The sequence below is a fragment of the Zalophus californianus genome, chromosome 1 (assembly GCF_009762305.2).
Source record: "Zalophus californianus isolate mZalCal1 chromosome 1, mZalCal1.pri.v2, whole genome shotgun sequence".
NCBI classification, from domain to species: domain Eukaryota; kingdom Metazoa; phylum Chordata; class Mammalia; order Carnivora; family Otariidae; genus Zalophus; species Zalophus californianus.
The window spans coordinates 82,543,528-82,553,021 of NC_045595.1; positions in this window are offsets into that span (position 1 = coordinate 82,543,528).

Genomic DNA, 9,494 nt, shown 5'->3' on the forward strand with positions numbered 1-9,494 from the left:
ATTTTGGGAAAAAATGCATTCAAAATTTGTACACTTTACCTACAATTACATTTTGACTGTGTACATGTATTACTTTGAAATAAAAAATAGAGAAGAAGAGGGGTACCTGAGTGGCTCAGTCGGTTAAGCAGCCGACACACTTGATTTCAGGTCAAATCATGATCTCAGAGTCCTGAGATCAAGCGCCATGTCAGGCTCCATGCTCAGCGGGGAGTCTGCTTGAGAATTACTCTCCTTCTCCCTCTTCTCCTCCCCCTCCCCCCACACTCTCTTCTCTTAAATAAATAAATCTTAAAAAAATAAACTTAAGTTAAAAAGAAGAAAAAAGGAAGTCCACAAAAAATAAAAATAATTTGTCTGACAAATGGTGAGTATTCAATAATTAGGGACCCCCTTCTGCCACCCCATCTTCCTTCCTCTTGCTTTTAACTTGATGTCAGATTAAAATTAATTTCCCTCTCTCCTTTCTCCCCCTCTATCTTCCAAATACAAACATACACATCCTGTCAGGAATTTGGTTGCCTTATGGAAACAAATCTAGAATTTGGGAGAAAATAGTAGAATTGAGAGGAGACTTTAGAGGAATCTAGCTGTGGCCAAACAGAAAAATTAGATAAAAGTTCAATCATTTAAGATGACCAGTATTTTTTAGTAGAATTCTGACATATAGGCTATGTCAGGCATTTCTTTGGCCCAGTGAGAAGTCAGGGGCATCTCAGAAACGTGGGAGTCACAGCAGGGAATTTAACTGACTCTTACCAGCAGTTTCGATTTACGGGTTGGGCTGTCAGCCCTCGGCAAAACAAAATGAAAGTTTCAGGAAGTTAGACTACTGGCCACTTCAGCACAGCAGAAACACACTTGGAATTTTTTTTTTAAGATTTATTTATTTATTTATTTGAGAGAGAGTGGGGGGGGGTTGCAGAGGGAGAGAATCTCAAGCAGAATCCCCGCTGAGCGAGGAGCCCGACTAGACTCAGGGCTAGATCCTAGGACCCTGAGATCATGACCTGAGCTGAAATCAAGAGTCAGCTGCTTAACCAACTGAGCCACCCAGGCGCCCCCACACCTGGAATCCAATTTTTGGCAATTCATGAGAAATTAAAATTTGTTCTAGCACTTAACAATAATAAAATAAGAATAGCTGACAGTTTGGGGGTACTTACTATATCCTTGGCACTATGCTAAGCCCTTTTTGCAAAACATCCTATCTAATCCTTTCCAGGATGTTCAAGTTATTATCCCCATTGTAAGGATGAGGAACTTGAGCCTCAGAGAAGCTAAATAATTGGCGCGAGAGTCTCTCCTGCTCTTAACCACGTTAACTTTCAGCCGGTAACAAGCGCAGCTACCATTTACTGAGAACTAAAGGCCTAAACATGTGTTATAACTAACTTAATCTTCGTAACAACCCTAATGGAGAGCACTTAGGAGTCGTGCTTATAGATGAAGACCCTTCAGCTGCAGCATCTAAAAATTACATGTAAGAGAGACAATAATCCTAACAGCCACAGGGCTTCTCCCCCACCTCCTGATCTGAAAGCAGGAAGGAAAGTAGGCTTTCGTCTTTCAACCTGCTGAGAATCCTGTGTTCTGTGCAGAAGAGGTATTTTTCATTCTAGAGTAGCACTCACTATTCAATAGAACTTTCTGTGATAATGGAAATGTTCTACATTGGCACAGTCCAATATGGTAGCTACTGACCATGTGTGACCATTGATATGTGAAATGTAGCTGGTGGGATTGATGAACTTTTAATCTGATTAATTGATGAAATTTTAATTTTATTTAATTTTAACTAATTTAATTTATTTCTTTTATTTTAAGTAGGCTCCACACCCAACATAGGACTTGAACCCTTGACCCCAAGACTAAGAGTCCCATGCTCTACCAACTGAGCCAGCCAGGTGCCCCTTAATTAGCTTAAATTTAAACAGCACACATGGCTAGTGGGTAAGACTGCTTGGTGGCCAAGTTCCCAGCAGCAGAGTCTAAGAGCTTCTGAGATTACATTCTCCTTTTTCTTAGTCCTACTATTAGCCAGCTTCTGGGGAGTGTATCTTCAGACTAAGGCACAGATAAGAATTGAGAAAGAGGGAAAATAATGAGGAGCTTTTTTACTCCCTTTATTAAAACTGAATACTTAAGTGCTCATTTATTTTATTGTTCATTTATTTGACAAATATTTGTGGAACTCTCCTTACATGGCAGATATACCCACTATAAGTCTATGCATTGGCTCTGAGGTTAAAATGGCAAGCGAGACAGAAAGGGAGAGACAGACATTAATTAAATAATCACACAGAGACATCATTAGAAACTCAAATAAAGGAATCATATAAGGAGTTGGGAAGGTGTATGACAAGGATAGAGTATCGATTTTTTTAAAAAAGATTTTATTTATTTATTTGTCAGAGAGAATGAGAGAGCACAAGCAGGGAGAGCAATGGAGGGAGAGGGAGAAGCTCGACCCCAGGACCCTGGGATCATGACCTGAGCCAAAAGCAGACGCTTAACCGACTGAGCCACCCAGGCGCCCCAGATGGAGAATTGATTTGAGGCCTCCGGAAACCCCTTTCTGATGATGCTGAAGTTCAGCTTGCAGAACGAACGTTTTAGCTGAGAAATGAAGAATAAGCTAGAATTAGGGACCAGTGGTGGGAAAAGCATTCCAGGTGGAGGGAATAGCATGTATAGGCCTGAGGTGGGCAGAGTGTGGACATGTTTGTGGAACTTCAAAGAAAAGGAAAATGGGGAGAGATGAGGCTGAAGAGCAGGCTCTAGAGAGCGTCGCCTGCCGTATCAGGGCTTTTGACCTTTATCCTAGAAGCAGGGACAAGCTCCTGAAAGGTTTCAAGCCGAGGAGTGACATGATTAGAAACCAAACTTAAAAAACAAAACCAAACAACAACAACAAAAAACTTGGCTTTTAACAAGGGCTTCATTGTTCCCTGTTCCTTCCTTCCTTCCTCCTCCGGCAGCCAGGCAGGTGACTTCCCCAGACACAGGGCTGCAGCTGGCTCCAGAGGCAGATCCTCAGAACAGACTGGAAGTGCTTGGTCCTGGGCCCAGAGGATGAATGGAGCTAAGCTGTGTTCTTTCCTCTAATGCTCTGTGTGTTCTCTCTGTGCGTTTCTACCATTAAATAAATACTGGGGTATTTATAAAAACTTTAGCAAACCACCCACTCCGTTTTCTCTGCTGCAGGCCCACAAGCCCTCAAACAGTAACAAGCTGTACCAGAATCTCCATGATATCCAAAGAGACAGCTCCTAAAAGACTACTAACTATAACTCTCTTCCACACAGGCTGGTGCCTGCTGCCTCGACTTTTACAAGCATAGTTGTGGAATATCTAGGAAACGAATTTGACAGACAGGTTTAAGCCGAATGAGGGCAGCCCACTAGAGAGCTTGGCTTTCGGTATTTTCTAGTCTGTTCTTTCTGTTGAGCCACACACAGCTGATGGACCTTCAGTTGGGAGGATGACAAACCAAAGAATTGACTCCAGTGGGAAAAAGGCAAGTAAGAGTGAGTCTGAGACAAAAGACTTGGGAATGGGGCGCCTGGGTGGCTCAGTCGTTGAGCGTCTGCCTTCAGCTCAGGTCATGATCCCAGGGTCCTGGGATCAAGTCCCGCATCGGGCTCCCTGCTCAGCAGGAAGCCTGCTTCTCCCTCTCCCACTCCCCCTGCTTGTGTTCCCTCTCTCACTGTCTCTCTCTCTCTCTGTGGAAAAATAAATAAAATCTTAAAAAAAAAAAAAAAAAGACTTGGGAATGTATTTGAACGTCAAAAGTTTCAAACCAGAATCCAACTTCCTTAAGCAACATGAATCACTGATGGTCTGCTTCTTCCAAAGTGAATTGACTTTACCTCTGTCTCTGGCATGATAGAAAAGTCACCCATTTTGCTGGTCAACACACTTGAGCTTAATTGTCAACTCTGCCACTTACCCCAAGCAAGCTAACTCACCTTCCAGAGCTTAGTGTCTTTTTGCCTGTAAAATGGGTTAATAGTGTCTGTTTGCAGCATCGTATGGATGTAAGACAATGTGGATGAAATGATTAGAAATAGTCCCTGCACTGACGTTGTTATCCAGTACTGCACCTATATATCTATCTTCCTCATGACATTGACCTCCTCAAGAAAAGACACCTGCCATTGGCCTTTCTGTCTGGTGCCTGCTCCTGTAGGTGTTCAGTATGTAAAATGAATAATTGATATAGCCATCTTATAGGAAAAGAATTCTCCTGTGAGGTCAGCCTTCCCAAGAGAGTCTATCTTCTAATTTCCTACCACCTTTTTATTTGCTTTAGACGTAAATTAGGAAAACAAAATTGTTGGATACATTTCCAGAAAGATATTTTCCTAGAATGTTTCTACTTATACACACATATTATTTAATTAGTAAACTTGTTTTTGAGCACTTTTAGGATTACAGAAAAATTGAGCAGAAAGTACAGATTTCCCATATGCACCCTAACGCCCTTCATCCCTCCATATTAACATCTTGCATTAACATGATGCATTTGCTAGAATTGGTAAGCCAATATTGATACATTATTATGAACTAAACCCATAGTTTACATTTAAATTCATTCTTTGTATTATACATTCTGTAAGTTTTGACAAATGTATAATAACTTGTATCCACTATTACATTATCATTCAGAAGAGTTTTACTGCTCTAAAAATCCCCTGTGCTCCACCCACTCATTCCTCTCTCCTCCCAACTCCTGGCAACCATTGATCCTTTTATTATCCCCATAGTTCTGCCTTTTCTAGAGTGTCATGTAGCTAGAGTCATAGGATATGTAGCCTTTTTAGATTGGCTTCTTTCCCTTAGTGATATGCATTAAAGATTCATCCATATCTTTTCCTGGCCTGATAGCTCATTTCTTTTCATCACTGAATTCTATTCCAGTGTATGGATGTACCACAGTTTATTTATCCATTCACCCAGTGAAGGACATCTTGGCGGCTTCCAAGTTTTGTCAATTATGGATGAAGTTGCAGTAAACATTCACGTGCAGGTTTTGTGTGGATGTTAAGTCTTCAACTCATTTGGGTAAATACCTAGGAGTGTAATTGCTCTATTGTAGAGTAAACATATGTTTAGTTTTTTTGTTTGTTTTGTTTTGTTTTAGTTTTGCAAGAAACTGCCAAACTGTCTTCCAAAGTGACTGTATCATTTTAAATTCCCACGGGCAAGATACGAGGGTTCCTGCTGTTCATCACCTTCTCTCTCAATTGGTGTCATCAGTGTTTTGGACTTTAGTCATTGTAATAGGTGTGTAGTGATAGTTCATTGTTTTCATTTGCGATTCTCTAATGACATACAATATTAAACATCATTTCCTATGCTTATTTGCCATCTGTATATTTTCTTTGGTGAAGGGTCTGTTCAGATCTTATGCCCATTTTTAAATCCAGTTGTTTGTTTTTTTGTTGTGGGGTTTTAAGGGTTCTTTGCATCTTTTGATATCAGTCATTTGTCAAATATGTGTTTTACAAATATTTTCTCTCAAATTGTGGTTTGCCTTTCCATTCTATTAGTGTATTTTGCAGAGCAGTTTTTAATTTCAATGAAGTTCAACTTATCAATTTTTCTCCCATGGATCGAGCTTTTCATATCTAAAAAGTCATTGCCAAACCCAAGGTTACTAGATTTTATCCTATGTTCATTTTAGGAGTTTTATAGTTTTCTGTTTTAAAAGGTTTTATTTATTTGAGAGAGTAGTTTTCTGTTTTAAATTTAGGTGTTTGAACCATTTTGAGTTAATTTTGTGAGAAGTGGTAGATCTGTGTCTAGATTCTTTTATTTTTATTTTTTTGCATGAGGATGTCCAGTTGTTCCAGAACCATTTGTTCAAAAGATTATCCTTTCTCCATTGAATTGTCTTTGCTCCATTTTTAAAGATCAGTTGATTATATCTGTAGGTTCATGTCTGGGCTCTCTGTTCTGTTCCATCGATCTTGTTGTCTGTTCTTTCACCAATACCACATTGTCTTGATTTCTATAGCTTTAGACTAAGTCTTTTTTTTTTTAAGATTTTATTTATTTTTTTTGACAGAGACACAACCAGAGAGGGAAAACAAGCAGGGGGAGTGGGAGAGGGGGAAGCAGGCTTCCTGCCGAGCAGGGAGCCCGATGGGGGGCTCCATCCCAGGACCCTGGGATCATGCCCCGAGTCGAAGTCAGACGCTTAACGACTGAGCCACCCAGGCGCCCGTAGAGTAAGTCTTGATGTTGGATAGTGTCAGCCCTCCAACTTTGTCCTTCTCTTTCAATATTGGGTTGGCTACTTATATATTTAAAAGTAGGTTTATTATTTTCAGAAAAATTATGCATGCTTATTAAGAAAAAAATAAACAATACAGAAAAGTAATTACATATGTGAAAAGTTTACTATTATGGAAGATAGGTGTCTAATCAATGAGAAAAAGGTTAACAACACAACTGGGGGGAAAATATCTGAATCATCAGTTTCAGAGTAAAAGAAAGTTTAGTACCCTATAAATATTTGTAAAAATGTCAACTTTCTCTTAATTTAAAATGAAAAGAAAAACGAGTAAACTCCTATTTTTCTCTTTAATGCCCATTATTAATCAGGATAGAGGAAATAAAACTCAAAACTGGTATAAATTAGTATAAAATGTATAGGTGGCTATTTGGCAAAATTTGGAATATGTGTTCCTTGTAGGAACAAATTTCTTTTCTTCATATGGTATCCCCAGCCTAAAAACAGTGTCTGACACATAGTGTATCTTCAATAAAGAGTTGTTAAATAAATTTGAAAAATGCAAATGTACTTAGTCATTGAGAGAGGAATTTTACTACAAGGGATTTATCAAATGGGTATATGTACAGGATTTTTTTGTTGGAGCATTGTTTCTTGTTTTGTTTTATTTTTTAAAGATTTTATTTGTTTATTTGAGAGAGAACACAGGAGTAGGGAGGAGGGGTGGGGGGGTGAAGAACAAGCAGACTCCCTGCTGAGCAGGGAGCCTGATGTGGGGCTCAATCCCAGGACCCTGAGATCATGACCTGAGCCTAAGGCAGACGCTTAAAGACTGAGCCACCCAGGTGCCCCCTGATTTATTTTTTAAAAATAAAAATGTATGGAAGTTTTTATGTAAAACTGTAAAAAAGGCATAGATTTATTTATTTGAAAATACCATAATTATTCAGGGGAAATGATACATTTTCATTAAAAAAATCTAAATAAAAAAGTAAAAAATCTCTTACAATAATAAAACATATCAGTTTGGTAAATATTTTTCTAGCTATTTCTTTACGCAGCTGTACAATTTTACAAAAATGAGTTTATCCTATTTATGCTGCTCTGTAGTCTGCTTTTTATCAAATGATATTCAGTGGATTTTTTTCTAAATAAATCAATTTGTTTTTATAGGCCTTATAGTATGCCAATGTATTTACAACTGGTTTAGTAAACTAATTACTTATTTTTAGGCACTATAAACAATGCTGCCTCATTCATTTTTAAAATGATGAATAGGCACAGAGTAACATTTTGAATCTGTATATAAAATATAATAGCAATACTAAGAAGAATAATGCATTCATTACCTAGCCAGACTTTCTGTGGTTTGGATATCCAACAAGCACCAGCTTGTGCACCAGGCATATGTGTTCATATTTATTGTAACTTTGATTATCATAGCAAAAAAAAATCCATCATTATAGGTAATCTATGTTAAAATGTTTTACATTTTTATAGAATATAATAGAGCAGTTAAAAAGAATAGGGTAAGTCAATAGGTACCGACTTGAAAATCCCCACCCCACACTAGTAAATGACGGAAAGCATTTACAGAATAATATTGTGGTAATGTTACCAAGTTATTTTTTAAAAATACAGAAGAGTGTTTTAATGGAGTCTACAAGTGTATTCCCATCTAAAAATTCATCATACTGTACATTTAGAATTTGTGCCATTGACAGTAAGCAAATTAAACCTAAATTTAAAACTTTAAAAATACCCATGTTGGGGGTAGAGTTTACTTAAAAAAATAGGTTGTGTCAGGTGGGGGGATGGGTTAGCCCGGTGATGGGTATTAAGGAGGGCACGTATTGAATGGAGCCCTGGGTTTTATAAGCAAACAATGAATCATGGAACACTACATCAAAAACTAATGATGTAATGTATGGTGAGTAACATAACGTAATAAAATTAAATTAAAAAAATAGGTTGTGTCTATATTTTCATGTATAATGTAAATACATAGAAAGTGGTCTGGAGCGATATACACCTGATTTTTTGGCAGTAATTATTACCTCTAGAAAGGGAGACCTCTGCTCTTCCTCTACATACTTCTGTATTGTTTGAATATTTTAAAAGGAAAAGGCATTAATTGGGCATCTAATCAATCAATAAATATAAGCACATGTTTTTATTGAAGTCAATAAAATAAATAAATAAAATAATCAACTGATGACAAAATTAACAGACCACAAAGAGATTTTGGAAGAAAAGCTGCTGAGAACTTATGTAGAGACACACCCATACCCATCTTCTCCCTTGGGAAGGATTTGAGGACCATGTTTTCTCCATTTTTGCCTCTCTGGAAAGATACCATTAAGTCACCAGAAGGGGGTGGTTTCCTACTATTCTAGTCCCTGCCCGCCCCAGTGGCTACATGTGGAGGTGAGACCGGAACAGCACACCTGTCCTGCAGGATGCCCGACCCCACCCCAGGGAGTGAGAGCCGAAAGGAGACTCAGTACTTGCTTAAAAAACATGCCTCATTCCTTCCCACATTTGTGGAGGTAGGGGGGTGAGGCAGCGGATGGAAATGAATATGCAGTGTGGGCATATGTGGTATGAATTACAAAGTAATTGAATAATAAGAAATTGAAAGGAAAACAATCAAATGCCATGTCCTACCAAACTGGGGAGGATTTGTTTGATGGCTCTGCACAATATTGGCACGGGGTGAGGGGGCAATGATGAGAAGTGAAGTTAGACAAATTAGCAGAGGCAAATGAGGCAGAGCTTTGTCAAACACATTAAGGAGCTTATCCCAGGAACCGGGAGCTTATCCCAAGCCAGTAAAAAGCCTTAGGCAGTTGGATCACCTCTGGCTACTCCCCGGAGAATGCATTGAGAAACAACCAGACTGGACGTGGGGAGAGCAGCTAGGAGGCCAGTGCAGTAATCCAGGCAAAATATTGTTGTACCCTGGAACATGTGAAAGCAGTGGAAAAGGAGACAAGTGCATGAGTAGAGGGATACTGAAGAAAGAATTCTGACAGGCCTTGGTGATTGATTGTATACGTCCAGAAAAGGAGAACAGGGTGGTGGTGGTGTGGTGTCTGTATCATCTAGGGTTCAATCAGTAAAAGTTGAACCGTAGGACTCATGGAATAAGGAATTTGTTGTTGAAATTAGACCTTGCACAGTTTGTGGAAGCAAGTGAACATCTGGGAAGGTGAGTTAAATCCCCAACCAGTCAGTCTGAGAAGCTAAGGAT